General features: G+C 46.8%; 1 non-coding gene across 1 annotated transcript; it reads right to left on the reverse strand.

Moving 5' to 3' along the window:
• Positions 1–1,029: 1,029 nt before the first annotated feature.
• trnal-uag lies at positions 1,030–1,111 on the reverse strand. The gene has a single exon. It is a non-coding gene; the product is annotated as a tRNA-Leu (tRNA).
• Positions 1,112–17,081: the final 15,970 nt, after the last annotated feature.

A 17,081-nucleotide genomic window follows, 5' to 3' on the forward strand; every position in this document is an offset into this window, starting at 1 on the left:
ACACAAAGCTGGGTGGCAGTGTGAACCGTGAGGAGGATGTTGTAAGAACGCAGGGTGACTTGGACAGGTTGGGGGAGTGGGCAGATGCATGGCAGATTAAGTTTAATGCGGATAAATGTGAAGTTATCCACTTTGGTAGCAAAAACAGGAAGACAGATTACTAGCTAAATGGCGTCAAGTTGGGAAAAGGGGAAGTACAACGGGATCTGGGGGTCCTTGTACATCAGTCTATGAAAGTAAGCATGCAGGTACAACAGGCAGTGAAGAAAGCGAATCGCATGTTGGCCTTTATAACAAGAGGAATCGGATATAGGGGCAAAGAGGTCATTCTGCAGTTGTACAGATCCCTGGTGAGACAACACCTGGAATATTGTGTACAGTTTTGGTCGCCTAATTTGAGGAAGGACATTGAGGGAGTGCAGCGTAGGTTTACAAGGTTAATTCCAGGGATGGCGGGACTATCGTATGCTGAACGAATGGAGCAGCTGAGCTTGTACATTCTGAAGGATAAGAGGGGATCTCATTGAAACATATAAGATTGTTAAGGGTTAGGACACGCTAGAGGCAGGAAACATGTTCCCGATGTTGTGGGAGTCCAGAAACAGGGGCCACAATTTAAGAATAATGATAAGCCATTTAGAACGGAGACAAGGAAACACTTTATCTCACAGAGAGTGGTGAGTCTGTGGAATTCTCCGCCTATGAGGGCGACGGGGGCGGATTCTCTGGATGCTTTCAAAAGAGAGCTAGATAGGGCTCTTAAAAATATCGGGGTCAGGGGATATGGGGAGAAGGCAGGAACGGGGTACTGATTGGGGATGATCAGCCATTATCACATTGAAAGGCGGTGCTGGCTAAAAGGGCCGAATGGCCTACTCCTGCACCTATTGTATATTGTCTATAACAAATATGGAAAAGGTCGTTTTGCAAAATTGTCCATGCGACCAATTTGCCCCATTTACAATAGACCCAACTGCCCGCATTTGCCCCATTTTCCTCTTACAGCAGGTAAACAAGAAAATGCCACGCTGGCAGCGGTGGGATTCGAACCCACGCCTCCGCAGAGACTGGAGCCTAAATCCAGCGCCTTAGACCGCTCGGCCACGCTACCGTCTCGTGGCCATTGTGCAAACAAAGAGGATATTCATCCTTCAGCGAGTCCATGCGCCGTGTCCAACATCGCCACTGCAGCGACATATACAAGGAATCATCTTCTGCGTCTAGGTCTGACTTTGTTTATTCACCGGTTTTAGGTCCCGTGTCTTTCCCTTAATGCATCCTGAATTTCTGAGTCTGGTTCCGCGGTGCATGAACAAATAACAGAGGAGCAGAGGACGAATATTTGGTCTTCGAATCTCCTTCGCCAGTCACCGTGCTCATTGTAAAACAATCAGAGGAAGATGAACATTAATATGAGAGAAGGAATTAAAGTGCAAAAGTAAAGATTAGTTGTCAAAATAAATTGGAATCTCAAACTGTTTTAGAGAATAAAAATAGTGGATATCTAGCTGCAGGCGGACGTGCGGTCCATAAAGGACTAAGGGAACGAACGTGGGTACTAAGAAATAGTGACATTTCTCGTTTCTACAACTGATTTTCGCAATTTGGCCAATTAAAGCATCAATCCGCTCGCCGTTCATGTACGAGGAAATCGGAGAATCCAAGGGAGACCCAGCCAATCCACGCAAGAACGTGCACGTTCCACGTGGATGATGGCAGCGTTTAGAATTAAACCTGTACCTTCGAATTCTGGTCTGTAATTCTACGGGAAGTATGCAGGATAAATAAATAATGCATGTTTTACTTGGATTCGTGTTGCTTTACTAGTATTATAAGCAAATCATCGAAACTACTCATTTCATTATCATCTGTAGACAAAAATGCTGGAGAAACTCAGCGGGTGAAGCAGCATCTATGGAGCAAAGGAATAGGTGACGTTTCGGGTCGAGGCCCTTCTTCAGACTGATGTGATGGTGGGGGGCGGAAGAAGAATGGAAGAGGCGGAGTCAGTGGGCTGTGGGGGAGCTGGGAAGGGGAAGGGAGAGAGGGAAAAAGCAGGCACTACCTGAAATTGGAGAAGTCAATATTCATACCGCTGTGCTGTAAACTACCTAAGCGAAATATGAGGTGCTGCTCCTCCAATTTACGGTGGGACTCACTCTGGCCATGGAGGAGGCCCAGGGCAGTTAGGTCGGATTCAGAATGGGAGGGGGAGTTGAAGTGCTGAGCAACTGGAAGATCAAATTGGTTATTGCGAACCGAGCGGCGGTGTTGGGCGAAGCGATCGCCATGTCTACGCACCAATGTAGAGTAGCTGACACTCAGAGCAGTGAATGCAATAGATGAGGTTGGACGAGGTGCAGCCGAACTTCTGCCGCACGTGAAAAGACTGCTAGGGTCCTTGGATGGAGTTAAGGGGGGGGGGGTAAAGCGAGAAGTATAGCATTTCCTGCGGTTCAGATTCAGATTCAGATTCAAACGTTATTGTAATTGTGAGTGTACAGTACAGAGACAACGAAATGCAGTTAGCATCTCACCCAGAAGAGCGAACATAGAATATGAGCAATAAAGATATATACGTACATACAGTCGTAGTAGTGCAATTTTGTCTGGGGGAAGGAGTGTCCGGGGGGGGGGGTCTGGCAATCACCGAGGTACAGAGTTAAGTAATGTAACAGCCGCAGGGAAGAAGCTGTTCCTGGACCTGCTGGTCCGGCAACGGGGAGACCCTGTAGCGCCTCCCGGATGGGAGGAGGGTAAACAGTCGGTGGCTGGGGTGAGAGCAGTCCTTGACGATGCTGCGCGCCCTTTGCAGACATCGTTTGCTTTGGACAGACTCAATGGAGGGGAGTGAGGAATCGGTGATGCGTTGGGCAGTTTTCACCACCCTCTCCAGTGCTTTCCGGTCGGAGAAAGAGCAGTTGCCATACCATACTGTGATACAGTTGGTAAGGATGCTCTCGATGGTGCAGCGGTAGAAGATCACCAGAATCTGAGGAGACAGATGGACCTTCTTTAGTCTCCTCAGGAAGAAGAGACGCTGGTGAGCCTTCTTGACCAGTGTTGAGGTATTGTGGGTCCAAGTGAGGTCATCGGAGATGTTGACCCCCAGAAACCTGAAGCTGGAGACACGTTCCACCTCCGTCCCGTTAATATGGATGGGGGTGTGCGTGCCGCCCCTAGACCTTCTGAAGTCAACAATGAGCTCATTGGTCTTCTTGAAGTTAAGGGCCAGGTTGTTGTCAGCGCACCATGCTACTAGGAGCTGGACCTCCTCCCTATAGGCCGACTCGTCGTTGTTGCTGATGAGGCCAATCACCGTTGTATCATCTGCATATTTGATGATGGTGTTAGTACCATGTACAGGTGTGCAGTCATAGGTGAAGAGGGAGTAGAGGAGGGGGCTCCGCACACAGCCCTGTGGAACGCCGGTGTTCAGGGTGAGGGTTGAAGAGGTGTGCTTGTCTAACCTAACAGACTGGGGTCTGTAGGTTAAAAAGTCCAGTATCCAGTTGCAGGGGGAGGGGTCGATGCCCAGGTCGCTGAGTTTGGTGATCAGTTTTGAGGGTATAATGGTGTTGAATTCCGAGCTATAATCGATGAACAGCATTCTTACGTAGGTGTCTCTGTTGTCGACGTGGGAGATGGCGGAATGAAGTGCCGTTGAGATGGCATCCTCCGTACCCCTGTTCTTGCGGTAGGTGAACTGATAGGGGTCCAGTGTGGGACGTAGGCAGCCTTTGAGGTGTGCCAGAACCAGCCTCTCGTACCATGGTGATGATGGGAGTAAGTGCAACTGGGCGGAAGTCGTTGAGGCTTGCCGCAATGGAGTGTTTTAGCACCAGCAAGATGGAGGTGGTTTTAAGGCACGTGGGGACAACTGATTGGGCAAGTGACACGTTGAAGATGTCAGTCCAGACGTCTATTATTAATTAGGCGAAACACCGCGGTGATCGGATATTTCACTACGTCCTTCACCTGCTCCCTGAACTTAGACTGTGTCACAGCGTAAATAAATGTGTTTGTGCAGCTGCTGAAATTACTCAGCAAATACCCGACTTCATAAAAAATATACTCGGAATCATTCCAGTCTCCTCCTGTTCCTGTTATCTGATAATAGACGAATTGTGCGAGTGGCGTCAGCCACAGGAGGATGAGGTTACCCGAGAGGGTGAAGAGTAAAACCACAGACCTCCTCCTGCTCTCCATCTCAGGGTCACTGCGTTTCTCCCCTTTTCTTTGACCCCTCAGCCCCTTACGGACCCGACTGGCCACTAAAATGTGCCGGACCGTGAGAGCGTTGAGCAGCAGGATTACAGCGAAAGGTAGGAGCGGAGTTAAAATTGTATCGAACCAGTCAAATGTCACCCATCCAGGCTCCGTGTAATAAGTTTCCTTTACAATAACAAACCACGGCACATTGTCGATAAATTCAGCAGGGCCAAGTGCGAAGTAGAAGGGAATGTTTTTCATACATAACAGAATGCCAAGTGTTGATAGAGCCGCAGCCGCAGTTTTGCCCGTGCAATATTTGGTTTTTAGTTTCTGGCAACAAATGGCGATACATCGATCAAAGGTGAAAGCCACAGTGAACCAGACAGACCAATCCAGGGCTACACGTGATAGGACTGCTCTTATTCGACACACATGTGTGATATTCAGAAAACTCACAGGGAAATAATGATTATTGATCCGATATAAAATAACCTCGGTGATAATGACCAGTAGATCCGCCGTTGCCATGGCCACCAGGTAGCGGGTGGTGCAGGTGGAGAGGCCGCACATTCCACGGGACAATATCAGCATCGCCAATAAGTTCACTGCCAATAAGAAAGGACAACATGGATTACCGAACAGTTATATTTTCTGGGTCAGAAAACGAACTGCATTTTATCACCTTGACTTGCGGATGCCGGCTTACGGGAAGAATATCATTATACTTGATCGCGAGGAGAAGAGATTCACTTTGATATTATCGTATACGGAGAGCTTTGATAGACAAGGACCTTTCCCTTTGAAGTTCAAAAGGCTGATAGTTGACGAGAAGGTTCACCAAACTGATTCCTGGGATGGCAGGACTTTCATGTGAAGAAAGACTGGATAGACTCGGCTTGTACTCTCTCGAATTTAGAAGATTGAGGGGGGGTCTTATAGAAACTTACAAAATTCTTAAGGGGTTGGACAGGCTCGATGCAGGAAGATTGTTCCCGATGTAGGGGAAGTCCATAACAAGGGGTCACAGTTTAAGGATAAGGGGGAAGTCTTTTAGGACCGAGATAAGAAAAAACATTCACACAGAGAGTGGCGAGTCCCTGGAATTATCTGCCACAGAAGGTAGTTGAGGCCAATTCATTGGCTATATTTAAGAGGGAGTTAGATGTGGCCCTTGTGGCTAAAGGGTTCGGGGGGTATGGAGAAAAGCCAGGTACAGGATACTGAGTTGGATGATCAGCCATGAACATATTGAATGGCGGTGCAGGCTCGAAAAGCCGAATGGCTTACTCCTGCACCTATTTTCTATGTTTCTATGTTATTAAAATGTACAAGATCATGATGCTAATCAATTAAGTGAAAGTTTATCAAGTTTTCCCAGGTTAGTGCAAAATGGGCTGAGGTTGAGAGGATGGAAATATAAAGAGTATGTCAGGTGTACAAAATCATGAGAGGAATACGTCGGGTTGACACACAGTGCCATTGATAGATGCCTGCATGTCCTCTTAATCCTTCATAATGTGTGACACATTCCGCCCTCTTCGTTGAGTGGGTGGGAAGTGCAATGTCTAGTGTAAACCGAAGTTAGACACAAAAAATTGGAGTAACTCAGCGGGACAGGCATCATCTCTGGAAAGGAGGAATGGGTGAAGTTTCGGGTCGAGATCATTCTTCGCACTGGTTAGTGATAAGGAAAATGAGCGATTTCGACGATTATATGGAGAGAAAAAGAACAAAGAATGAAATATATGCAAAAAGGTAACGATGTTAAAGGAAACAGGCCATTGTCAGCTGTTTATTGGACGAAAACAAGAAGCTGGTGCGACTTGGGTGGGGGAAGGATAGAGAGAGAGGGACTGGCAGGGTTATTTGGAGTTAGATAAACCAATATTCATATCACTGGGCTGTAAGCTGCTTGGGCTTTGTCTGTTTACGTCATAGTCGATATCTCTCCTTTCCCTTATCCCTAACTTATCTGAAGAAGGTTCTCGACCGGAAACGCCAACCATTCCGCCTCTCCAGGTATGCTGCCTGTCCCCCTGGGTTACTACACCTTTTTTGTCTATCCTGCTCTTGGGGTGGCCCGGCACAATGATAAGACCCCCAAAACGTCTTCCATGCAAAAGTTTCAGAATACAGTGCAAAATGTACAAGTGAACGCAACACCAATATCGTCCAGGCTGCCATGTGTGCACACAGAGTTTCGTCAACTGGAGTTGCATGTGATGATAAAACGACCACATAATGCAACATATTTACAGGAACGAAATCACCGATCCGTGCTCTGCGCAACGATGGGCGATGGCGGAGTTATTGAGCAGAACATAGCAAACTCGCCGCGACATATGCAACGCCAACTCACAACAGAGGGTTGTTCCGCTCGCTCACCTGGAACGCCAATGCATGCGATGAGCACATACACGATTTTCTCGATACTATAATACACGTCAAGCATTTCCTCTTATTACTGGAGACGATGGGCCCTTTATGTTGTCGGAAAGACCTCTGGAGCAAATTAAGTTTGAAGCGATACAGGCGCGGTATAATTTATACCAGTTGCAATCTCCGTGAGGACAGGATTCAAGGCTAATAAACAATGATTCCCAAAATAGTAGAAAACAAATGACGACATCCCAGGCAAATCCCTGGCGTGGCAGATGATGTTTAGATCAGGGATTCAGTTCGAATCTACAAAGTGTGTTCATCTCGTCATATCAGTGGATCAAATTGGTAGCGGTATTCATCCGTTTGGGAATTTCTTGCACCTATCATAGGCCCAACTGTCCTTTTCACCCTGGCCATGTTCTCATTTTACTTCAAACATCGGGGAATCGTGATCATCAAATGTAAGAACAGCTTCTTACCAAAGACCATCAGGCCCTTCAACATTGCACAAGCCAGGCAGCATCTCCACAATTATGATCGCCCATGGACGTTGTGCAACATGATCTTCACCTATCGTTACAATTATTGATTTACTGCATTTGTTCTTCTTATGTTTTATCTGGGAGTTATTTTGTTTACAGCAGCAAATGAGGTATTTAAAATTCTATTGTCAGTACATATGACAAATAAACACACTTGACTCCAGTCTCATCTTGGTTGTCCGATATCCCTTGTTCCAGTCATTTGAAAGGTGAATTCAGCCACGGTTAGCAGTGCTATCACGCTGTCTTCATTCACCAGCATAGATGATGGGAAGTTATGTTACCGATGTACAAGATCGTTGGAGAGGCATACTTGGAGTATTGTGTTCAGCCTCAGTACCTCGGCGTAGGCCCTCGACATTCCAACTGCGTCGCGTCACTGCCTTGATTCAGTTCCTCAACAATTGATTTGGGGATTATTGCTTCACTGGCACGGACAGTGTTAATTTCAATGGATACCGAACCTTTTAACATTCTGAGGCAGAGTTGAAAAATTCTAGTGATGCAAATTATGATTTGTCATTGGATTTAGGTTGAAAAGTGGAGATCACATTGCATTAAAGCTTCCCCTCCTCATTTAAAACCGATGCCTCCTGGCTTTCCATTCACTTACTCCGGTAAAATACTGCATAAAAACACTAAATGTTTACCCTATCTGTTCCCCTTCTATAAGGTATAGATGCATTCGCTGCCTTCGCACTAAGGAATAAATTACTAGGGTGCCCAACCAGTCCTTATTGTTCAGGTTGTCACGTCCGAGCTGAAACATCATAGTAATTCCTTCTTGCACATTCAGTTGAAAATAATGTTTGCGTGAATAACACTGAACACAATATTCCAAATAAAGCCTCACCAGCGCCCTTGTACAACTGTAACATGCTTTTAGCTCAGCTAATAATCTCCTAGGCGCAGAACTCTGAGGGATTAAGTGAGTGACAGAGTTGTACATTAATCATACAGTTTCGCATACATGATCAGGATCCTTCTTTTTCCGATTCCTTAAATAATCTCCGTGGTAATTCAGCAAACTACTGATCCTATATAATGATCAGCGTCACCCAATGTCATGAATAGTACCATCATTCGAACTGGAATCAATTAGATGAATATAAATACCCACCTTCTATCGGTGCAGTAATTTCAATACGACGATACCGCATGCAACCCGGTGATTCGAACAACCAAGTTCATAACAACCGTTGGTAACACGTTCACACCAATTCTATGCTACCCGGCTTTCTCATCCAATCCATTCACATTAGGAGAAATACTGAGAGGTCAAGTAACCTACAATCCCGCATATGTTTGAGATTTGGCTAGAACACGAAACACGCTGAGAATCCTGACATTGTCACAGGGCGAACGTGCAAACTTCCCAAGCGCATCACTTGCAGTCAGGATCGAACCCAGGTCTCTGCCGCTGTCAGGAGACCAGTTGCGCCATTGTGCCGCCGTTAATTTTCCCGACGCAGACGCAAGCAGATCCACGGGATGATTCCATAAACAACGAGAACAAAGCTGGTTTTATTCAACACAACAGCAGAGGGATGCGGGAATGATAGGAACTGCCAGCGTCGTAAACCTCGAGCACGAGCGGTGAGCGCAAGAAGACAGGCCAAATATTCCTAATCGATCTATGATGCACCGTGCGTGGAGTTCTGAACGTACAGAGTGCAGAGTTGGAACACAGCCTTTAGCCCAGGCCGATGCTCAGTGCATTGAACTGATCGAAGAGTGCTGAAGAAAAAATCAGTTATAGGTCATAAGGTCATAAGTGATAGGAGTAGACTCAGGCCATTCGGCCCATCAAGTCTACTACGCCATTCAATAATGGCTGATCTGTCGTTCCCTGACAACCCCATTCTCCTGCCCTCTCCTCTTAAATTCTCAATCAAAAATCTATCTATCTCTGTCTTAATATCCACTGACGACTTACACAGCCTTCTGCGGCAAATAATTCAACAGATTCACCACCCTCTGAATGTAGAAATGTCTCCCATTTCTTTCCTAAATGAACGTCCATTATTTCCGAGGCTATGACTTCTAGTCCTAGAATCCCACTCCACCTCCACTCTATCCAAGCCTTTCACTATTGTGTGTTTATTTCAATGAGGTCCACCGTGATTCTTCCAACCCGCAGCGGGTACAGGCCCAGTACCGACATATTCTCATCATATGTTGACCTACTAATTCACGGGATCATTGGATTAAACTTCTGGACTCTCTCCAGAGCCAGCACATCCTTCCTCAAATATGGTGCCCCTAATTTCTCACAATCTTCTAAATGCGGCCTTATAGATCCTCAGCACGACATTCCTATTTTGTATACAAGCCCTCTTGAAATAAATGCTGGCATTAAGTTTGCTTTCTTCACTACCGATTCGACTTCCTTTTGGGAATGTTGCACCAGTACTCCCAAGTCCGTTTGCACATCTGATTTCCGGATACGTTCTCCATTTAGAAAATAGTCTACCTCTTTATTCCTACTACGAAAATGCAAGGCTCCACACTTTCCTACATTATATTCCATCTGTCACTTCTCTGTCCACTCCCCTAACCTGTCCAAGCCCGTAAGCAGAGTCCCAGCTATCTCCACACTACCTGTTCTTCCACCTATTTTCGTATCATGCGCAAACATGGCCACACAACCTTCAACCCTCTCGTCCAAATGATCAGTGTACAACGGTGAAGTGTAGCGGCCGCAGCAGTGACCCTGCGGAACTCCGCTAGTCACTGGCAGCCAACAAGAAAAAGCACCCTTTATTGACACGCCTTGGCTTCTGCCATCCAGCCAACCTGCTATCCATGCTAGTGTCTGCCCTATGATACCTTTGGCAGTCATCTTCCTTAGCACCCTCACATGTGGTAACTTATCAAATGTTTTCTGAAAATCTAAGTCACCACCTTCTACTGACTCTACATTGTCTCTCCTGCTAATTCAGCAAATTTGTCAAGGAAGACCCCCACCCCCTGACTGTATATGTTCATGCGGCGCACGCTCCCGCCGCTCCAGATGTTCATGCCTCTATTCTCTTCAACCTGGCCGGCACAGAGGCCACTCGACTTGCTAGAAGACGTCATTATGCTCCGGTACAATTTAATGTTGTGGGTGTCCAGCTTGTTCCGCCTAAATCTATTCAAGACCCTGAGTGCCCGCTTAACACGTTCAGACAGCTGTGTGAGTTACGCATTGATCTTGGGATGGAGCGAGTCATTTGTTTTTCGCACAGCCAAAGGCGCGGTGAACCTGTCGAGGCGTACATCAGTTCTTGAAGCACATCGCCAGCCGGTGCAAGTTTGACAACGTGTGCAATAGTATGATACGAGACATACTGGTTTCTGGAATTCTCAATGATAAGGCACGTGGTGAACTTATTCGTGATGCTGATCCCGCGCTGGAGACTGCTGAAAATTGCTGACGTATTGCAGAAATTACAGATTCTCACACCAGATCTTTGCGACATGCTCCCCATTCTGATTATGATGTTACTGTTTCCGGCACAATTTATCAAGTACAACGCCAGTTTTCACAGGTGCCCGGCAGATCTGGTGTTAAGTTCATTAACAATTGCGTGAACTGTGGAGGTTCGCAAGCAGGCAATCGTCAACGTTGCCCGGCTTATGGAAAACGTTGCCACTAACGAGGACATACTGTCTGCTAACGAGAAGCTGGATATCAACATACATTCTTTTTGTTGGAGTTTTCACGTAAACATCAAGATTCCATGGTCACTCTCCTCATTAACGGAATGAATGTTATTGTTGAACTCGACACTGGAGCTCGTTGCAACGTTTTATCCTGATCGGAACTCAATAGGATTCGAAAAAAATGAGGTCATCATTCACACGGCCGCAATTCTACTTCCATTTGCTGGTGGCGCAGTGCAACCTATCGGTCAAATCGAGCTACGATGCTATCTTGAATCACGTGTCCACAGCCTGAGCTTCTTAATTGTCCATGGAAAAAGTGCCTTCTCTGCTAGGCATTGATGCTTATAACGACCTGCGTCTGGTCACCTTCAGTACATCGGTCTATCAATTGTCTGCTACATGTGGCATGGACTTACAATCGCAGCCGATTCCTTGCCTGGGATCGGCGCTGCAACCGCGGCCTGCGAACTATAACATCAAAGCGCTCACAGTCTCCGGCTGAGAACGACGTCAAGAAGCTCCAAAAGCCGCATGACGTTCCACTAGCCCCGCCCCGGGGTAGATCACCCGGCGCTGGTAGATGAGTTCTCCCCCAACCCTCCCAGATCCCCCCCCCCCCCCCCCCACGATGCACGAGCTGATTGCCCCGACGAAGAAGGAAGCCGGCTACGGAGGTAAGATCATCCCGTCAACAGAAGGATAGATGCCCACGACCGCTGGAGGACATAGGGGTAGATTTAACTGTTTTCGCCTTCTATCGCAGCAAGGAATGCGGGGGAATCACACTGTGGTGGATGTTCATGTTAAAATGTACTCTGTGCGTTCTGTTGCTTTTTATTGGTATGACTGTATGGCAAATGGCATTCCTCGTATGTTGCAAAATATACTTGGCTAATAAAGTATTATTATGATGACCATGATTGTGATTATGATTATGATTATGATTATGATCATTATCTTAACACGCTGCATCCGTCCATGCAGCAAATTGAAGCATGGGATCCTTCTCCAGTTAAAAGTTAAATTGCATGAGTCTTTATTGGGGTATGTCAGTAAAAGAGAAGAACGCGACTTGCCACAAATTGCCTGGGCCTTGGTAAGATCATTGCTGGGGGATGATATTATTTTCTTTGCTAAAAATTCACTTAGTTATTTCATAAAACTGCTTCCAGGCGTGGCGTCTCCCTTAAGCGAGGAATGATTGGGTGGACAAGACTCTATTTTAAGGACATTGGAAGAGCAGGATTTGGCCATTGCTGAAACGTGTACATATTGTATCTTATCGGGTTCGACTCGATTTTTCAGGAAATAAAGTTTGCCCCAGTCGATAAGATTAACATTGGGATTACTCATATTCAGAACGTCGTTGCAATTGGGCACGACCCTCATTCAAGAGAGAGTTAGATTTAGCTGTTAGGGCTAAGTGAATCAAGAGGTATGGGGAAAAGCCGGTACATGCTACTGATTTTGCATGATCAGCTATGGTCATGTTGAATGGCGGTGTTGGCCGAAAGGGCCGAATTGTCTATTCCAGCACCTATTTATGTGTTTCTATGTTTCCGTGTTTCATTACATAGTACCCAACACAATCAGCCAAGATCTCAATCTTGGGTTCGCTGATGCTGTATCCATGTAATTTAACAAATTGGTTACTCGGGGTTGAACTTCCAATGTTAAGGGACGCCGACAATGAAGCAATCGAATGGATATTACTATTGATTTTGATTTGCTTTATCAACTGTACCACGAAACAATGAAGAACACGTTCTTATTCACGCTAGCTAGGCAACCCATATCATACCTCAATATATTATGTGGTGCAAAAGAAAAGTTGTTCATAGTGCAAAATGTAATGTTAGACACACAGAGAAAACACAGATTGAAAAAGGATGGCGACGAGGTGGAATGGGAGATCGGCAAGGTGCGTTCAGCACATGAAAGGTTCGTTGTGGTTACTGCTTGCTGCGGAGAAGAATGTGCGCTGGAATTTGGTGATATGCGATGTCATGTTTTGCGTAATGCTTTCAACCTGACGGAAAAGGGAAGGGTGGAAGATTATGGGTGTGAGTGGTCCTAAAATTATGTTTGGCTGCTATTCCGAGATAACGTGAAATGCGGATGAAGTCACTGCGAGACTGGACTGTATTATCGGGAGGTGTGTGTCCTCAACGGTCTGCAATTTCTTGCGGTTCCGGCAGATTAGGTGCCAGACCAAACCTACATCCGGAGAAATTGGTAAGAGTCAATTGAAACATGCCGTATTCCATTAGTCTTCTGAGGAGATGAGGTGAGGGAGGGGAGGCGATGCATCGTTGTTTTCCCACTACATTAGAAAGTGAATATTTGATATTCAGGCATAACGTGACCAGGCCGCGTGTGACCATTTCTATTTTATCACTCGGGCGATCATTAATGCCCCTGTCCCACCTAGGAACCCTGAACGGAAACCTCTGGAGACATTGAGCCCCAGCCAATGTTTCCGAACGGTTCCCGGAGGTTGCAGGTGGTTACCGGTGGTTGCAGGTAGTGGAAGCAGGTAGTGAGACCGTCAAAAACCTCCGGGAACCTCACGGAAACCACACGGAAACGTTGGGTGGGGCGCCAAGTCTCCAGAGGTTTCCGTTCAGGTTTTCTAAGTCGGACAGGGGCATACCTTATCTATTTACACGTAGGAGACTGGTATAGAGGCCACGGTGACGCTTCCTTCAGCAGAATTTCTACCCACATCCAAGCGCAAATGTTCAATGCCATCATATTAGCACACTTCGCCGCTAATCTCGTTTTGAAGGCCACTCGTTCATTGTCACTTCCGCGGTGATGCCAGGGAGCTGCATGCGGACTGGCGATACTGAGGACATGGAGAACGACATCACTAGGTTCGTCTAGTTGGCAGATTAGTCGGTATTCCATTGCCCCGGACCCTGTGCATATGATCATTTAACACTCTTGAGAGTCACCGGGAATTTAAATCGAAACAAAATCAAGTGGGATTGCAGAAATCAGTGCTAATAATGTCTGAGACCAGGGCCAGGATAGCGGCGACAACCACAGCGATGATTGCTCTTATAACTTGTATAGATTAGCAGAAGCGATTAAAAGAGTAATTGATCATCCATCGCGGCAGCATAAATTCAAACCAGCAGAAGACATTGGGACAAAATTAGACCATTTGGCCCATCGAGTCGGCTACGCCATTCAATCATGGCTGATCTATCTTTCGCTCTCAACACATTTTCCCGCCAACTTCTTTAAGATCCTTACAAATCGAGAACATGTAAACCCCCGCTTTAAACATACCGAGCGACGTGGTCTCACACAGCCGTCTGCGGCAATGAATTCTACAGGTCTACCACCCTTTCACACTCCAGCCGAACTTGTACACGAGAATCAAGATGCCAGAACGACACTCGTTCCATTAGGTACACAAAATGCTGGAGAAACTCAGCGGGTGCAGCAGCATCTATGGAGCGAAAGAAATAGGCAACGTTTCGGGCCGAACCCCTTCTTCACATTGATGGGGGTTGGGGAGGCGGGGAGAAGAATGGGAAAAGGACGAGGAGGAGCCCGAAGGCAGAGGGATGGGAGGAGACAGTCCGAGGGCTGAGGAAAGGGAGGAGACAGCAAGGGCTAACAAAATTGTGAGAATTCAATGTTCATGCCCCCAGGATGTAGACTCCCCAAGCGAAACTCAAATTTCCGGTGTTGCTCGTTCTGGCCATGGAGGAGACCCAGGACAGAGAGGTCGGATACGGAATGGGAGGGGGAGTTGAAGTGCTGAGCCACCAGGAGGTCACGTTGGTTATTGCGGACCTCCGCTTGGTCTCACCGATGTAGATCAACTGACATCTAGAGCAGCGGATGCAATAGATGAGGTTGGAGGAGATGCAGGTGAACCTCTGTCGCACCTGGAACGACTGCTTGGGTCCTTGAATGTAGTCGTGGGGGGAGGTAAAGTGACAAGTGTTGCATCTTTTGCGGTTGCAACGGAAAGCGGGTGTTACGGGAGGGAAGGGAAGAACTGACAAGGGAGTTCCGGATGGAGCGGCCTTTGCGGAAGGCAGACATGTGGGGAGATAGAAAGATGTGGCGCGTGGTGGGGTCACGTTGGAGGTGGCGAAACTGACGGAGGATTACTTGTTGTATGTAACGGCAGGTGGGGTGAAAGGCGAGGACTAGGGGAACTCTCGAGTGGGCGGCTGGGGAGAGAGAGCAGTGTTGCGAGGAATGTAAGAGACCCTGGTGCGAGCCTCATTTATGGAGGAGGATGGGAACTCCCGTTCCCTGAAGAATGAGGACATTTCAGAGGCCCTGGTGTGGAACACCTCATCCTGGGAGCAGATGCGGCTTAGACGGGGGAATTGGGAGTAGGGGATGGAGTCCTTACAGGAAGCAGGGTGGGAAGAAGTGTAGTCCAGATAGCCATGGGAGTCAGTGGGTTTATAGTGGATGTCGGTCAGAAGTCTATCACCTGCGATGGAGATAGTGAGATCAAGGAATGGTGTCGGAAATGGTCCATGTGTATTTGAGTGCCGAATGGAAGTTGGTGGTGAAGCGGATGAAGTCAGTCAGTTCTGTGTGGGTGCAGGGGGTAACATCAAAGCAGTCGTCGATGTAGCCGAGGTAGAGGTCGGGGATCGGCCCCTGGTACGTATTGAACAAGGATTGTAACTTCTTAAACTAGTTCCATTAGTCCGCGTTTGGCCTATATCCCGCTAAAGCTTTCTACCTCGTGTTCCTATCGTAATGCCGTTTGAATAATCTTATTCTTATTATATCTGCCCCGATTCCGTCGGCTCTCAGCTCATTTCACATTCCCACCACCCACTGTCTGGAAAATGTTGCGCCTGAGGTTACGATTAAGTATTTACCCGCTCATTCATTCCTCACGAAAGAACACATTATGATTCGTGATACACCAACACTGGGAAAAATACACCATGCTTTCATCCGATCAGGTCTTTTCATGATTTTCTACTCTCAGGATGATCACCAGGTGGGGGTTCAGTATTCATGTGGATAGAGAACCGGCAGGCAGACAGGAAGCAAAGAGTAGGAGTAAACGGTTCCTTTTCAGAATGGCAGGCAGTGACTAGTGGGGTACCGCAAGGCTCAGTGCAGGGACCCCAGCTATTTACAATATATATTAATGATCTGGATGAGGGAATTGAATGCAACATCTCCAACTTTGCGGTTAACACGAAGCTGGTGGGGGGGGGGGGGTAGTGTTAGCTTTGAGGAGGATGCTAGGAGGCTGTAAGGTGACTTGGATAGGTTGGGTGAGTGGGCAAATGCATGGCAGATGCAGTATAATGTGGATAAATGTGAGGTTATGAACTTTGGTGGCAAAACAGGAAAGTAGACTATTATCTGAATGGTGGCCGATTAGGAAAAGGGGAGATGCAACGAAATCTGGGTGTCATGGTACACCAGTCATTGAAAGTAGGAATGCTGGTGCAGCAGGCAGTGAAGAAAGCAAATGTTATGTTAGCATTCATAGCAAAAGGATTTGAGTATAAGAGCAGGGTGGTTCTACAGCAGTTGTACAGGATCTTGGTGAGACCACACATGTAGTATTGCGTACAGTTTTGGTCTCCTAATCTGAGTAAAGACATACTTGCCATAGAGGGAGTACATAGAAGGTTCACCAGTCTGATTCCTGGGATGGCAGAACTTCCATATAAAGACAGACTGGATAGACTCGGCTTGTACACGCTAGAATTTAGAAGATTGAGGGGGGATCTTATAGAAACGTACAAAATTCTTAAGGGGTTGGACAGGCTAGATGCAGGAAGATTGTCACAGTTTAAGGATCAAGGGAAGTATTTTAGGACCGAGATGAGAAAATCATTTTTTGCACAGAGAGTGGTGAATCTGTGGAATTCTCTGCCACATAAGGTAGTTGAGGCCAGTTCATTGGCTATATTTCAGAGGGAGTTAGATGTGGCCCTTGTAGCTAAAGGGATCAGGGGGTATGGAGAGAAGGCAGGAATGGGATACTGAGTTGGATGATCAGCCATGATCACATCCAATGGCGGTGCAAGCTCGAAGGGCCGAATAGCCTACTCCTGCACCTATCTTCCATGTTTCTATGTTTCTACCAGGTTAATAATACAATATCAACGCAGCGTTAATAACACAATATCAACCAGGAAGCCCTGGCTTTGAAATTGGTGTGTTAATGACAGCAGTCATTGTGAAAACATGGTTAAATCCCTCGGAAGGACACAGGAATGACTGACTGTGTAAGAAGGAACTGCAGACACTAGGTCAAACCGCAGATAGACTCAAAAA

The sequence above is a fragment of the Amblyraja radiata genome, chromosome 43, assembly GCF_010909765.2.
Source record: "Amblyraja radiata isolate CabotCenter1 chromosome 43, sAmbRad1.1.pri, whole genome shotgun sequence".
NCBI lineage: Eukaryota > Metazoa > Chordata > Chondrichthyes > Rajiformes > Rajidae > Amblyraja > Amblyraja radiata.